This window comes from Saimiri boliviensis, chromosome 5 (genome assembly GCF_048565385.1).
Source record: "Saimiri boliviensis isolate mSaiBol1 chromosome 5, mSaiBol1.pri, whole genome shotgun sequence".
NCBI lineage: Eukaryota > Metazoa > Chordata > Mammalia > Primates > Cebidae > Saimiri > Saimiri boliviensis.
This window is the reverse complement of record NC_133453.1, coordinates 150,209,155-150,225,686: the sequence shown is the minus strand read 5'-3', so window position 1 is coordinate 150,225,686 and position 16,532 is coordinate 150,209,155. Positions and strand designations below refer to the sequence as shown.

The 16,532-nt window shown below is 52.7% G+C and overlaps 1 protein-coding gene across 2 annotated transcripts in view; it reads right to left on the bottom strand.

The window, feature by feature from the left end:
• GABRG3 (gamma-aminobutyric acid type A receptor subunit gamma3) overlaps positions 1 to 16,532 on the bottom strand; it is a 499,643-nt gene that overhangs the window by 380,832 nt on the left and 102,279 nt on the right. The window lies entirely within an intron of this gene.

Sequence of the window (16,532 nt, the reverse complement as noted above, 5' to 3'; positions counted from 1 at the left end):
ACCTGCTTCCTGCACTAGATGTTCCTGAAGGGCAGACACTTCCTCTGATGAACCAAGGAATCCTCAGCAACACTCAGCCTGGGGCCCCTACAGAGCTGGGCTCAATAAATATTTGCTAAACTAAATGACAAACATGAGGAGAAGACACGCAGACACCAGAACCCGGCTGTGTGTGACGGTGCCCACTGAGAATCGTGAAAGAACAGTGTGTCATGAGTTCGTACGAGCTGACTGGCTGTATTTCGCTGGGAACGGTACGTGATGGATGGGAGCGTTTCCGAACGCAAGGAGCTGCCGCCTGCCAGGCTGACCATATGGTGGCTGTCGATGAGATGTGGGGATCCAGGCTGGGCTGAACTGCCGGGAACGGGAGAGTTGTCCCCGGCGCCCAGGAAGGGAAGGGGGTCCTGGGGCAAATCCTACATCCAAGAGGAGCTCGGTTTCTGCATGCAGATGGGGATCAGGCATCTGTGTCTGAAAACTGGGGTTGGTGTGGAGGAGGAAGTCACAAGAGGCAGAGCCAGAGGAAGGCACCTGCTCCCCGGACCGGGCCTCTCCTCCTGCGCTCCTCGGGAGGATGCTGCATTCCCAGCCTCTTGCTGCTCGCAGTACCACATCCCAAGAGATAAACCTCCGTTCAGTGAAAGGATGGGGAGCAGGCGATACGTGTCTCCTCTCCTATGCTGTGGCGTCATCCTCTGCTAGGAAGTGACGAGTACACACTCGGTTAGGGAAATGTAGGGCCGTTTTACAAATAATGAAATTATGAGAGACAACCACCTGTGATGCTGGGAGGAAGGAGTTCACTGTGAGATACCACACCTTCCAGCACATTCCACACCTTCCAGCACATTCCACAGCTTCCAGCACATTCCACACCTTCCACACCTTCCAGCGCATTCCACACCTTCCAGCACATTCGCCAGCAGCCAGCATCCGCGTGGAGACAGAGACTCATCCCAGGGAAGTCCCTGGGGTGAGAAAGCCGCTTCCCACACCTGCTGCAAGACAGTCTATGGGGTGTGTGCTGGTTTCCAGAACTCCCCTTTACCGTCCGGGAAGAATACGTGTGTCTGCATATCCACCTGCCAGTTCTTATGCTGCAAGGAAGTTCTGTAATCCAGGCACTTCTGCGAAAACCACCACATAAATGCCTTCCTTTAGCAAAACTGCCACGAGCCAGCCACACAGGGGCCTGAGCCACCTGCTGCTGACACGACCGTGACAAGACAGTCGACATCCCAAGTCCTTGTGGAATTTGTTACTGCATTAAAAAGCTGACACTGGGAGACCTGCTCCTGGCAGAGATGCCTGCCTCTCAGAGGGGAGAGTGCAGGAAGGTCATATGCGGCGGCAGAGCTTTGGGGCACAGCTGCAATGGAAGGAAACCATAGTGTCGACACAGATCATTAGGATGTGCCTTGTGTATAAAGCAGGCTAAAAATGCTGTTTTCAGTGTCAACTGTGTGTATGTGTGTTGTCATAACGTGCACATTCGGAAAACTATATACTAAAAAGTAAATGGTCGTAAGTAGGATTTTTTTCTTCTTTGTGCCTTTCTGTATTTTTAAATTTCAACAATAAGCATCTTTCTGTGATCAGAAAATAATCTTTTGAGTGTAGCGTAAACACAAGGAGACGTAAACGCTCCCGGGCCCAATTCCGCCGAGGGAAGGCTCTCCCTGCTCCCGTCTGTTCCTGTTTCCCAGGAATCTGCGCCTCCTCTCTGCTCTCCTCAGGGCCAGAAGCTTTTCTTAGAATCCAGGAAGGTCCGTCCCATCTGTGTGGCCACACTCCAAACACACGCAAACGAGATCATCTACTATCTGGGGCTGAGACGGGGAGACTCTGGTCTTTAGACTAAGCATGCTGCAAATATGGGGGCAGACACTTTTTTAAGAAGGCAGCCAGTGCAATAAAAAAAAAAAAGCAGCAGAGCCTGCGAGTCCTCATCTGGAAACCCTCATCACCCCAAATGCCGTGGGCCATGCACTCGGACTCTCTGAGCCCTGGCGTCCGAAGGAGTGATGCGGGAATAACGATCACACCTGCAGCCTCTGGACGCCTGACCACTGTGGCCTTCACTCTGAAATGGAAAAGGCAAGCATCTGGGTCCTTGGCACCGAACCCAGGATGGGCCTCGTGGGAGCGGTCAGCTTAACACAGGCCTGTGGGAGCAAATATTTGCAGCTCCCAGGAAAGGGGAGACCCCTTTGCGTCCTTCCTCTTCCTGGTCTCCACCACCTGCTCCCTCCCCTCCGATGGGAAGGAGGGTGAAAAACAGAAATAAAATACCAAAGAGCGTGAATCAGTGGTCAGGCGACTTGCTGATGCCACTGACCAGGCCATAAAGCGGCCCAAGGACTGGGGCGGTGACTCCCTTTTCGGTTCCCAGTGTCTCTGCTATCTACAAGCCTTGAAAGAGCTGCCAATGAATGTTATCCCTACCGGCCGGAGACCGGCACGGGGTCCCGTCCCCACATCTGCACGGCCCAGGCCCCCTCCTGGAAACGCCTCTGCCGACTGATCATTTACGGCCTTTGTCTGGTCTCCGTAAGCCCCTCCCCTGCCTATTCCCAAGCTGGGGGCATATAAACTAGCAAATCAATGAAGCCAAAACACTGTGAGGTCAGACGTCCAGCCAGTGGACAATGATACAGTTTTGCCTCAGTTTCCCCTTTAGCATTGGAAGCCTATAGAAGGGGAAAGAAGCTGCTTCTCAGGGAGCTCGGTGAATGAGGCTTTAGCCTCCTGCAGCTCCCGGCCGAATAAAAACCACTTCCTTCCTCAGTCCGGTGTTCAAGAGGTTTGTTTTCCGCCACTCCTGCTTCAACTAAGGGTCACTGTGTATGCCAAGGACTGTGGGATGCAATCTGCTTGCATGGAACCAATGCCAGGTGTCAGAACGGCAGGAGGGCTAATACTGCCGTTATCATCTTCACTTCTTCAGTGAAGGGGCATGGGGCTGAGACGGTGACCCACGCCACTGGCCTTGAAACCAGCTGTTCTGACCAAACTGTGAGCCACTATGCTCTGTGCCTCCCAGCATGAAGTAAGGCGGTCATGAAGCCATGTACACAGTGAAGGGACCCCAACATTTCAAAAGGTGCGCCAGTGCCAGTGCGTCCTGAAGTTCCTCTTTTAGGGCCCTTTATGTCACTCTCTGGCTTACGGAGCATCCATAAGACTGGAAACAGGGTTTCTACCTTGAGTGCCCAAATACTGTTGCTAACGTTTTCCAGCCTGTCATCTTTCTCATTTTTTTTTAAATGAGAGTTTTAAGATCCTTTCTTTTTACATAAACATCATAGATACAGCCTTGCATACTATTTCTGTATGTCCAACAGAGGGATCAGCATTACAGGTGAAGAGAACACTCACGCAGGACCGGGCCTTGTGTCCGTGAACAGCAGAGTTCCTGACTCCAGCCACAGCCCCTCACAAACGACACTTAGGATGTCATGACAGCTGACACCGAGCGCACCAGCGGACCGTTCGGTGCTTCGTACGCTCTTCCCGGGACTCCTGACTCTTATCATCATGATCACCCCCACTGCACAGATGAGAAACCAGGGATGAGGACGTGGAAGGGTCTGCCCCCGGTCACGCAGTGTCCGAGCCAGGCTGCAGCCCTCCGCTTCATCACAGCTCTCCTGCCCCCAATTCACCAACCTGGCCACACATGACACTGGTCAGTTCCCTTCTCATTTTTACACTCCTTTCCTCGCTGCCTTCAAGCCCCCAGGGCCGGGGACAGAACGCTCAGGTGCTCTCCGAGTGAGCGCCCGCCCGGAGGAGATCCTCTCTTTCATCCCAGGGGCTGCCTGCCTAGAGGAGTCCGTGGGGTGGGGTTCGGTGACCGGGGACGTGTGCCAGGAAAGTGCACTGGAGAAGGAGGCCTCTCCTCAGCTCCCTTGCCACGGCACCATGCAGGAATCGACAGACTCGGCGACCGGAACGGGTCCGGTGAAAACTCAAGGCGAAGAGTGTCTGGATGGAGATCCCGGCAACTACGTGTGGCTGCAGGGAGGACGCTCGTCAGGACGCAGACAGCTGCTGCTTGTCGGACTTCTGTGAACTCCACTCCCTAATTTGGTCAAATGGAGACACTGTGCAAGTCCTCTCAGAGCAGAGGTCCCTTCCCGTCCCGAAAACTCTGTGATTCCCCTGGCACACACTTACTAAGCACATATGTTTTTCAGTGGCGGGCCTGGCTGTTCTCCCCAGCACTAAAGTGCCCGGGATTAAGCACAGCAGCCCGCACGGAGCCTCCAGAGCACCCTAGGGTGCTGCAGACACAGGAACCACCACTGCGTGGGAGGGTTGAGGGTCCTCACGCGGCGCTACCTGACGGCAGACAACTGTCTGAGGCGGGCAGGGCCAGACGGCGAGGTCTCCGCCGGCGGGAGAGGAGAGCAGGGACTGAGTACCGCCATTCCAGGAAGTTAGACAAACAGGGAAACAGAGAATGACAACGTGAAGGACACGCCCTGCCTCGCTTGCGCTTGGAAACGCGCGTACACAGAGAAACATTCTTTATAAGACTCAAATCTGGGAGACCATGCCCCCTAAAGATTCCCTGGTTCTGTCAGAAAGGAAATTTAAAAACTGGTAAACTGAGTCAGGTGAGAAGGACACAGCTGGTGTGATCCACACAGAAGCCCGGGATGAGCGGGACGTGAGCGGATGCTTCTCAGAGAGGGCCACGTGGGACAGGAAAACGATGAGACTCTACACTCCACGGTAAAAGCACTGCTGTCTGCCGCGCGCGGTGGCTCATGCCTGTCATCCCAGCACTTTGGGAGGCCGAGGCAGGAGGATCACAAGGTCAGGAGATAGAGACCATCCTGGCCAACACGGTGACAAACCCGTCTCTACTAAAACACAAAAAACGAGCCAGGTGTGGTGGCGCACACCTGGACTCCCAGCTACTGGGGAGGCTGAGGTGGGGAATCACTGGAACCCGGGAGGCAGAGGTTGCAGTGAGCTGAGACGGCACCACTGCACTCCAGCCTGGGTGACAGAGCGAGAGTCCGTCTCAAAATAAATAAATAAATAAATAACAATTGTCTCATAAAACAGTGTCTGTGTAATTAAAAGTTATTAATAGGCGTGCTGGAGCAGGGACCTCTGGGATGGTCCCCTTAAGAAATGCTGAAAAACTTGACTAAACTCTCGGAATCAACCTTACCAGCATAGGCCGAAAGACAGTCATGGGGCCACTCAAACCGGTCAGGCGAACACTGCAGGATTTCAGCGCGAGTGTCCCACGTGGACATTTTGGGAAAGAGCAGAGTGGATCTTACACCCAGGGACTCTCGGTTGTTAGTTTTGACCTGACGGGGGTTTCCCTGAAAGGCTGATGCAGGGAACTGACTCACAGAGACGGCGGGAAATCTGAACAGATCTAAAGCAAGCAATGAGGCTGCATCAGGGATCAAAACTTTCCAGAAAAGAAAAGCCCACGATCAGACCGCTTTTCTGGGAATTCTACCAAATATTGAAAGAAGGATCAACATCGGTCCTTCTCCCTCCTTCAAAAATAGAAGAGGAAGAAACTTCCAAGTCTTTCCATGAGGTCACCACGACAAAGCCTGGCAAAGACATTACGAGAAAAGAAAACTACAGAACACAACCCTTATGAATATATACGCCCAACACAACACCAGCAGTTGAATCCAGTAGCACATAAAGGGATTATCCATCCTGATCAGGTGGGATTTAACCCAGGAAGGCCACAGTCATTCAGTGCGCAAAAATTTGTGCAAAATATCACCTTAAAAGAATGAAAAGGACAAACGTGATCAATTCAGTTGGTACCAAAAAAGGAACCCACAAAACACAGTATCTGTTAAGGATGAAAAATTAACTCACTAAACTGGAAACAGAGCCTCCTCAACGTCACAAAGAGCACGTATGAGAAATGCGAAGCTGGTATCACAATGACCAGACCGCAGCCCCGCTCCCTTCGGAGCAGGAGCGAGACAAGTGTGCCCTCTTTTGCCACTTTAATTAACATTTTACTGGAAGTTCTGGCCAGAGCAATTAGGAAGGAAAAACAAGTAAAAGGCATTCAAATTGTAAAGGAAGAAACAGAACTATCTTTACTCGCATATGACATGCCCTTATATGTAGAAAATATAAGAACACATCCACAGTTAGGGCCGATAGACAAATTCAGCAGTGTTGCAGGGCACAAAATCAACTCATCAAAAATCAGTTGCACCGATGTCATATGCCAGCAATAAAAAGCCTGAAGAGGAAATACACTAGCAATAAGCAAAAAGTAGGAAAACCATCTCATTTACGACAGCATCAAAAATACCTAGCAATAAGTTTAAAGTCTTGTATACCGAAAATTATCAAATGTTGAAAAATTTTTTCAACACACAAATAAATGGAAAGACAGCCTAGATTCATTAGTAAAACAGAAATCTAAAGCACAATAACACGCCACTTCGCAGCCACTAGGCTGACCACGAGACTAAAATTAAGTAAGTGTTGCAGAGGATGTGCAGGAATTGGAACCCTCACACGTCGCTGCTGAAACTGTAAAATGTTGCAGCTGCTACAGAAAACAGTTTGGCAGTTTCTCAATCAGCTAAACATAGAATTCCCACAGGACCCAGCAATTCTGCTCCTAAGTGCAGGGACCACTCCACTTACAATGGGGTTACCTACAAATAACCTACCATATGCTGAAAATACTTTAAGTCAAAAACGCATTGACGACAACTAACCTATCACACAGCATAGCTTAGCCTGGCCGACTTAAACACGCTCAGAATACTTTATCACTCTGTAGCTGGGCAAAGTAACACAAAGCCTACTTTCTAATAGAGCACTGAACATCACATGTAATTTACTGAATAACTGAAAGTGAAAAACAGAATGGTTATGTGGGTCTCAAAAGTGTGGTTTCTACTGAGTGTGTAGCACGTGCACTTCATTGTAAAGTAAAAAAAATCTTGTCAGGAACTGCCTGTCTATACACAAAAGACCTGAAAACTGGTGTTCCAACAAAAACTTGTGCGCCAATGTTCACGGCAGTTCTATTTAAATGCCCAGAAGGTGAAACCAATGAAAATGTCCATCAGTAGATGAACGGACACAAACAAGGCGGTATATCCATATAGTGGAATATTATTAAGCTATGAAAAAGAATGAAGTACTGACAGGCTACAGCATGGATGAACCCTGAAAACATGACGCTGAGTGAAAGAAGCCGGTCACAAGAGGGAGGCCACGTGGGGTATGATTTCATTCACAGCGAACGAATTCGCAGAGGCAGAAAGCAGAGTGTTTGCCACCCTGGCAAGGTGTCCTCTCTCCGCATGTGCGTGGCCTTCCTGCATGATCTGCCGCTGTACCCCATGCTCCGGGGGGTCTCCCTCCTACCCTGAGGCCTGGCAGGGGCTGCTGCTGTGGTCACCCATGGTGGAGCCCTGTGCAAACACATGCCTGTCTCTGAACTGCCTTTCAGCTCCGAGTCTAGTTCCGGGGCTGTGGACCCTGGCCGCACCCAGCCTGCAGAGCTTCCTGAACCACGCCAATGCCAGCCTGCCTTAGAGGCCAGACTTCGAATGTGGACAAGCAGCCTCTGGTGCGCTCCCGACGGAGGACACAGCGGCCCACGGCATCCCGGAGGGCGACCTGCTCTTTCCCGCAGTGCTGTGGGGACGGCCTCCTCGCTCCTCCCAGTGGCCTGCAGACGAGCTGCCCTCTCCAGTCGAAGGGACTCTCAAGCCCTGTGGATTCCACAGCTGATTCCCCGATGCTCGGTCACCATCCTGCCTTCCCTGAGGCTCCTCCTGACCCCGAGGCCCTGCCTCCCATCCATTCTTTGCAGCCACAAGCCTGGTCCTCCAGGGTCCTTCCTGCCCCACGGCCCCAGAACTGGGAGCTCCTTTCTTCCTGAGGATGCGTCTTGCTCCTGGCCATTGCTCAGGCCTTGAGAACTGGCTTTCTGCTCTCAGACGCCCTGTTGAGGGCTCCGGGGCGCGGCGCCAGCCGGCCCGAGGCCCCCAGGCTCTCCCGTGGTCACCTGCCCATTTCCCCTCCCAGCCAAGGCTGCTGGCCTCCCCCTGCGCCTCCCCGACGGCTCACGTCGCCTCCCTTCCCCGTCCTCCCCTGCGGAGTGCAGCCCGGCTTCCTCGGGGGCTAACACGGCTTGGCTCTGGGTCCCACGCAAACCTCACCTCCAGCTGTAACCCCCACGTGCTGGGTGGGGCCTGCTGGGAGTGGCTTCCCCCTGCTGCTCTGCTAGCGAACGAGTTCTCACGCTCCAGCTGTTTGCCTCCCATCTCAGCCCGCTCCCTCTCCCGGCCACCCCAGTGCCATTTCCCGAAGCCGTCAGGCCGGCAGAACCCTGAGCCAACGACACCCCTCTCCAGCACTTCCTGCAGGGTTCTCACGCCGGGGTCGGGTCAGAATGACCCTTCGCACCAGCCTTGAAACAAAACCCGTATTTGCCCTCTTAGGCGGCGCGTGCTGCTCTCACTCCAACGTGCACCTGCTGAGTGTCAAAGAAGCCTGAAGTGCTTCTCGACGAATTCTGCCAGAAGCCACTTGGATGAATTGCTCAGATCAGAGGCCCTTCAACCACTGTAAAAGTCCCACGGCCTGTGGACGTGGCTCCTAGGGCCGGCACTCAGGCAGACAGTGAAGCAGATGCAGTGTCAGAAGCAGAACCGTGTTTTCTGTTGGTCCCACCTGCTCGCTGCCGCCCAGGAAGCAGCTCTTCAGAGAGGGCGGCACCCTCCTGGAGACCCGGCCTGGGGCCTTCTGCAGCACAGAAGTCAGCGGTCAGGTGCTGAATCCAGGGAAAACCAGTGTGGAGTGAGCTCCATGTTCTCCTCCACAGGACCACATTCACGAATTCTCTGGTCTCCATGACTAAACAGACATGCTCAGTTAACTACTGACCATGACGGTTAAAGACTAATGAGCATTCATCAGTCTTTCCAGAAGGTTCTCCGACTCCTGGGGCATCCAGCCTGAAGTGCCCAGGTTCACATTCACAGTTGTACCACCAGGACCAGGCTTCTCGCGGTTTGCTTCTTTGTCCTACTACAAAAACACCTTGGGCTAAAGACCGGGGCAATCGCCACCACGTGCCAACATTCGGCCGAGGGTCAGCGCAGAATGGCCTCCGTTTCCCACTCAGAGGCACTGTGCCAGCTGCGGTCACAGACACTAAGAACGTTGTCTTATCTAAAAAATAAGAGACAGGCCTGGAAAACTCAGAAGGAAAAATGAAAAAGTGGTTGTAGCCAAAGGGTACAGAAAGGACTGCAGGATTTCAGAGACGCCGGGGAACCCGACAGGCTCCGGGACGAGACGGTATTTGAGTCTGACTGAAAGAGCCAACATTCCACCTGTTTATCTGAGCAGTTCAGCTGGAGCACGGAACGTGAGCAAAGTGGTCAAGGCAGATGGGTCCTGGATGAGATGAAACATGGGCCTGCCTACTGGGACCCTGGGCTCTCGGGTGGGGTGCGGTCTGAGGCCGTCTCCGCTCTGCACCCTCGGCCCAGACACCAGACCGGGCCTCCCTGCACACACGTGTGCTGTGACAAGTCATTCGGAGGTGGACTGTGATCCTGCAGACAGGTCAGCAAGGAGGCTGACGGAGTGAACATCAGGAAAAGGACGTGTGGGGAACAATCGCTTCCTGAAACACTAGGACACCCGTGCCCCCGTACACGGTGGACAGATACTGCAGGTGGTCCCTGGGGCTCTGTTGCGCTGTTTGGAATGAATGATTCTATGCAGATTTTGGCATCCTTTGTGAGGCCATGGTTTTTTGGTCTTTACATATAACGGTGTGCACTTGGAAGTCATGAGAATTAACTGAAAATACAGAAGTCAGCCAGGCGTGGTGGCAGGTGCCTGTAATCCCAGCTACTTGGGAGGCTGCGGCAGAAGAATCTCTTGAACCCGGGAGGCGGAGGGTGCAGGGAGCTGAGAGAGCACCACTGTACTCCAGCCTGGGCGACTGAACTCAAAAAACAAAACAGTCAATAGCTCTTACTTTTCAGGAAGCCAGATTTCACCATCGGTCAGTTCAGATGACTAAAATTTGATGCCACTTCCTTTCTGACTAAAAGGAAAAAAACCGGGCTTAGCCTTTGTTAACGGAGCACTCGTTAATGCCCGTTTGCAAGTATCATTTGAGTCATCAAAGCTACCTCCATTTTTTCCGTGCCTCATTTATGTGATGCTAGCAAGCCTAGGGCTTGTCACTTATCATTAAAAACATGAATGTGTATTTGATATCGTTGAGGCTGCTTTGATCTTCACCTTATATGATAGAATATGATGACGATGAAACAGCACTACACAAGCACACAGACAGGCTTAAAAAGCACAAAATAGATGGTTAACGGAGAAAACACGGAGCCCTGACAACTCTGTGGCAGAAGCCAAGATGCAGCCAGCTCAGGGAGGCTCACCTCCTGCACTCCAGCTGGCACAGGTGACAGAGAAGGGGCAGCAGGTCCCTCGGGGGGCAGAGCTCCAGCAAGCCACCGGCATCCCTGCTGCCGTCCAGGCACGACTCCACTCACCACGCCAGGGTCTGCTGCGGCTGTCACTGCAGGGGACTTCAAAAGGCATCTGTGGTCCTGGCAACTATTTCTTCTCCTTCTGTTCGTAAGCTAAAATGAGCTTCATGCTTTCCACACACATCACGTTCTGCCAACTACGTGACGACTCTGTGGTTTCACCTTGATCTTAAATGCTCCACAACATCCTTCTTCAGTTGTGGAGGTGAGACGCAGACCCGGCCCCTGCCCAAGTGGCTTCTCATCAGGTTCCATTTAATGCAGGGCCCCCCTTATCATGATTCCTCTCATAACATTTCTGGTCTGAAACCCGGCCTGCAGAATGTCTTAGCACGCTTAAAATTCAGCTGTGAATGCGGATGAATGCATTCCCCAGGTAAATGAGAGGTCATGCATTTGTGGCATTCTGGATTCTTTCTCCTGCAATTACACCTGCAACTTCCTTTCCTTTCGTGAGAAGCAGGATAGAGTTTCAGGTGGCGATTGGGTGGTTTTTCAGGTCCGAGGTCAAATGCACTGTGACCTGTTTTCCCACAGCGTTTTTGCGCCTGACACGCATCGCCCCGTGAGTCCGCACACAGGGTTGCCTCCGTCATCCCAGGGCAGACACAGCAGCAGAGCTGGGGCCACGTCTGAGCACACCTCCGCCAGAAGTGGACGAGGGAATCTCCACCACAGAGCTTCCCATGTTGACAGCAAGGCGTTTTATTTGTAATGTGACGGGACTGTGCGCTTAGCATCCACCAGGATGTGTTGAGATAAACACTCTAACTTAAGCGCTCTCCGGGTCCCCAGGAGAACTCTCACTGAGTATTAAAACTCAATTCAATGAAATGTAACCAGTTAGCAGCTACTGGAGGGACCTGCCACACCAGGAAATACAGTTCCAAGAGCCTTCTTTCCGACTGAAAATCGACGTCATCCCCATGAGGGGAAAGGCGTGAGCATCTGCAGGTGTCTCCCGGGCGGGGCCGGCCACCGCGGGACGATTCAGTCACAGGCTCTCAGCGCTGACTCCGGGAAGCCCGTGTTGCTGGCATCACAGTGGCACGGGAGGGGACCAGTCCTGCCTGCCGCTCGGCGTGGACCGCAGCTCCCTTCCCTCCCAGCATGCAGCAGGCCAGCGATCCTCACAACGTGCTCTGACACCCGTCTGGGGCCAGCCTCCTCTGCTGCACCCACACATTGATACGACACAGCTGTGCGGCCAAGAACTCAATCAATGAACATATTTTTCAATCAATGAACGTATGTATTTTCATTCGAGAACAAATGAGTATCTAACAAATTTCAAATGTATGTTCAATAAAAGTACAATGATTAAGCAAACTATGAATTCTACCAGAACGTCTGTTATAATTCATCACTTTCTGAACCCAAAGCAGCCTGATCTAGTAGGAGAAGCCCCCAGGCAAGCATGAGAATAAAAAGAACCTGCTTCTATCAGTATGCCTCTGGCACCCTGCAGCCTCCGGGGCCGAGGTTTCTGCTTGTGGAAGACAGTACCTGTACCTGTCAGCTTTCGCTACAACCAACACTTACTGGCTTCAAGCAACAACCACGTATTACTGCTGAGGAGTCTCCAGGTCAACTGGGTGGTCCTGCTGACGTGGGCCGGGCTTAGCCAGCACGGGCTGCGCTCACTCAGCTGTGTGCCCTCAGCCACCCGTCAGGGACCATTTCACCACAGAGGACCTGAGCGGGGTGGCCCGCCTCTCTCCATGAGGTCTCTATCCCCCGCCCCTCGCCACCCCCTAGCTTGTGGGGTCTCCATGGTGGTTAGAAGGGTTCCAAGCAAGTCAGTGGGAACCACGAGGCCTCTGCGCCCCAGGCTTGGTGGGGGCTAACTAGCATCACCTTCTCTTGTTCGAAGCCAGTCTCAAGGCCGGAAAGAGACTTGCCTCTCAATGGGAGAGCCTGGAAAATCACACCGCAGAGGCATGTGCACAGGACACACGGAGGGGCGGGGCCCACGGCCTGTAAGCAATCTCTTACGGTGTCTGACCGCCCGTTCTCCCGTGTGCAGCCCTGGGCTACCTCTTTTTTAAAACTTTTCATTTTCATTTCATTTTTAGAGACAAGTCTCACTATGTAACCCAGGCTGGGCTCAAACTCCTCACCTAAGTGATCCTTCCACCTTGGCCTCCTGAGTAGCTGGGAATCCACGTGCAAGCCATCATGCCCAGCTTAATCAGAAGGACTCTACATCGGGTTTTGTTTTCTGGTTTGGGGTTTTTTAGGGATGAAATCTTGTTCTGTCACCCAGGGCACAGTGGCTCACTGCAGTCTCGAACTCCTGGGCTCAAGTGATCCTCCCACCTCAGCCTCCCAAGTAGTTGGGATTACAGGCACGTACCACCATATCCAGCTAATTTACTTTTATTTATGTATTTACTTATTAGAGACAGGCTCTCGCTATGCTGGCCAGGCTGGCGTTGAACTCTGGGGCTTACGTGGTCCTCCTGCCTCAGCTTCCCCAGTAGCTGGGACTACAGGTGCATGCCACCATGCCTGACTTCCTGGACTATTTCTTAGCAAGATGGCTCCTTGCTACAGAAATGGCTCAGGGAGGCTTGAGGCAACCTTAGAGAGGACACATCTGTCCTAGGAAGATGACTTTCTTCCAAAGGGACGTGGCTCTTTGGAGATGCTGGCAGATCAGCTGGCATCTCACCACCACACACCAGCTGGCATGATCCCTAGAGATGATACTTAGCCTGAAGCCAGCCTTCAGAAGCCCCACCTCTGCAGCTGAGTGTGCTGGGAGTGATGTCGGGAGGATCCCTGTCTTCCAGGAAGACAATCAAAAGAAAAGCAAACCTCAGAAGTGAGGGCTGATTTTTATTTCGTTCTCCACCAACCCATCCTTAGCCATGAGAGGTCGTAACGATGCTATGTCTGACGCTCACATAAACCAGTTTTCAGAGCTGTTCTGGGACAGTGTTGGGGACAGCACATTCAATTTACCTTGCTTTAGAGCAAAGTGACAGCCATGTTTTTTTTTATTATTATTATTCTGTCTATGAATAGAAGGCCCCGAAGCTGGGTCTCACTGGTGAGAAAAGTCAAGCTTCCTGCCAGACTCTCTCAAGGGTTCTTGAAACGGCTCTACTGCCATTTGTCCCTTTTATTCAAGCTGCTTGATAGATCGTTAGCCCTTGACAAGACTTACATCAATCCTGCAGCGAAATATCACCCACTCCCAGCACGCACACTCCCCATGGCATCTTCTGAATTCACTCTATTTGTGGCTTCTGTATGACAGCCACGAAGGTCACCTCTTCCCCACACCTGCTCCTCCCTGCTCCTGCCGTCCTTTAAATTCCAGTATACCTAATTTTTGAAAGCATCATTCTGACTTCCAAAAGGTCTTCAATATCATGTAAAAACAAAATTATCTGCCTTTTCTTGGCACTATCTTGTTGCTTCTCTGCTCTTTACATACGCAGGCTCCTTTAGCAACTCCTGGCTCTTTAATGGGGGATATTAACGAAGCCTCCCTGAGCACTGTGCATGTCTCTCCAGGTCCTGCAGCCTGGGTGCCAGCTGTGCCTGCGGTCCAAATCAGGCACCAGCCAGGCCATGCTCTTGGTGCAGGGTATGGGGAAACAGCTCCAAGCCTTCTCTTGGCTTCTGGTGTTGCCAGCAATCCTTGTACTTCCTGGCTCACAGAAGCATCGCTCCAGCCTCTGCCTCCATGGACGTGAGCCCTTCTCCCCGGGGTGTCTGTCTCTTCTCCTCTTCTTATAAGAGGGTTCCCAGAGGATCAAGGCCCCACCCTACTAGTCCTGCATGACCTCATCTTAAGTAAGTACATCTGCGAGGACCCTATTTCCAAATAACGTCACATTCTGAGGTTCCAGGAAGGACATGCCTTGCAGGGGGACCGTCTCCAACCCAACACGGGCCACTTCACTGGCCGGCCAATGTTTATTGAGCCTTTAATACGGTCCTTATGCAAAAGACACTTCAGACACGGTCTCCTTTCATCCTGAAAACAAAGGAGTCCAGGAGACACTCTTACTATCCCCGCTTTACAGACAAGGAGCCTCTGGGCGGTGACCAGTGACAGCTGGTGCCACATCCACAGACAGGTGCTTCTCCTCTCGTGGCCCAGCACCCTGTGGCTGGCGCGTGTCCACGTTTCCCTACTGCAGTTTCACCTGACCTCTACAGGGTTCCTGATACGCTGTGGTTAAGGCACGTTTTTCCTATCACAAAAACAAAGTTTCCATAGTACCGAGAAGAGCTAAAAGCTTGGTTTTTCAGAGTTAGAAGTAATGTGAGAACTAAGTGGTCAAAACCCCAAATCATAAAGTAAAACAAGGTGTATCTGGGTCTCTCAGAGAAATGAAATGATAAGAATGTCACTAAAGAGAGATTAATTGGCCGGACTGACTCGCACGATTACAAGGCTGGCATCCGGCTGACTGGTGGTGTTGTTTACAGGAGGTCAGCCTTTCACGTTTCCATCCGGCCCTTCAGCTGATCACACCAGGCCCACTCGTACTGGGGAACCACAGTCCACCGACTCAAACGTTAATCTCACACAAAGACACACTCGCACACACATCCGGAAAACCGTTTGACCGACTATCCGGCACTCCACGGCCCAGGGCAGCTGACACACGACACTGACCATCACGCAAGGAACGCCCGGTCTGTGTGCCAGGATCACAGGCGGTGCCAGGGGAACAGAAACACGGCCCGTGAACCTGAAGCCCCCTCACCTGAACCCCCAGCGGGGAGGCCGAGGCACAGCCAGGTGCGCGCCACGCCCTGACGTTGGCTGGGCCGCGGCGACGCTCAGAACCACCCCACGTGGCCCACGGTTAGTGCTGACTTTCCGGGCCTCCTGGGAGTCGGTGTTGAACACTGCCTGCGACAAGAGAAAAGAGTCCTTCTTTCATTTCCAGAGTGACCTGCAAACGGAGTACGAGGACAGCGATCAGGGGAGAATCACAAAACCCGGCAAACCACCTGCCATCCCGGAAAATGGTTGCTTTCCTGTTTGCCCAATTTTCTCAAAACGTTCTGGAGACCAACAGAGTGATGGGGAGGAAAGTTCGTGCGGGGCCAGGGAAGATGCTCCTTTTCCTGCTGCCTGCCGTTCACCCACAAAGGGCAGCACAGAGAGCAATCACTTAAGCCGGAAGGGGCATTTGCAAATTGGTCTCCATTTGTCTTGGTATTTCTAAAGATAAAGCACCCCAGAACAGAACCGAACAGAAAAAAAAAATAAGAGAATAGGAGTCCAGCTGCTCTGGAAAAGGCAGTCGGCTGGAAGGGTCCTGACAGGCTGGTGCGTGGTTCCGCAAACCCTGGGTGCCGCGGATGGGGTCGTCTAACTGCCACGTGATGAAAGCCTGTGTGAAGCAGAGAGAGGCAGGCGTGGTGGGGACCGCTCTGCTGATGACACAGAACCACAGACACGCTGCAGCGCGGGGACACCCGCGCAGCAGGGCAGGCAGGCGCTCCTTGGAAACGCTCCCACGAGCATCCAGACACTGTCTCGCTAAGACTGCCCATGGCTTGGCCTCGCTGTGTGGTCTGTTCCGGAAAACTGCAGAGGAAGACAGATGGGTCAAGTGTCAAGCTCTGGCAGCATTACGGAATCCGAACTCAAAGGCTACTGAGGGATCTTGAGAGGGCGGCCTCAGGTCGGGGCAGGTCCCGAACTCTCAGAAACTGATGTCATGATGTTCTGATGGTCTTCACTTGATGTCATGAGGAAGCTTCCTGCGGCTGCCGTGGCAAAATACCACCAACACGGCGGGCGACTGCAAGACAACACTTTTCTCTCACAGCTTTGGGCAGCAGAAGTCCTAAATCAAAGCGCTGGCAGGGCCACGCTCCCTCCCGAGCACGGGGGCAGAATCCGTCCCCATTCTCCCAGCTTCCGAGGGCCACTGGTGTCCACCGGCTTGTGGCCGTGTCCCTGCACACCCGCCTCGTCTTCCCTCTTCA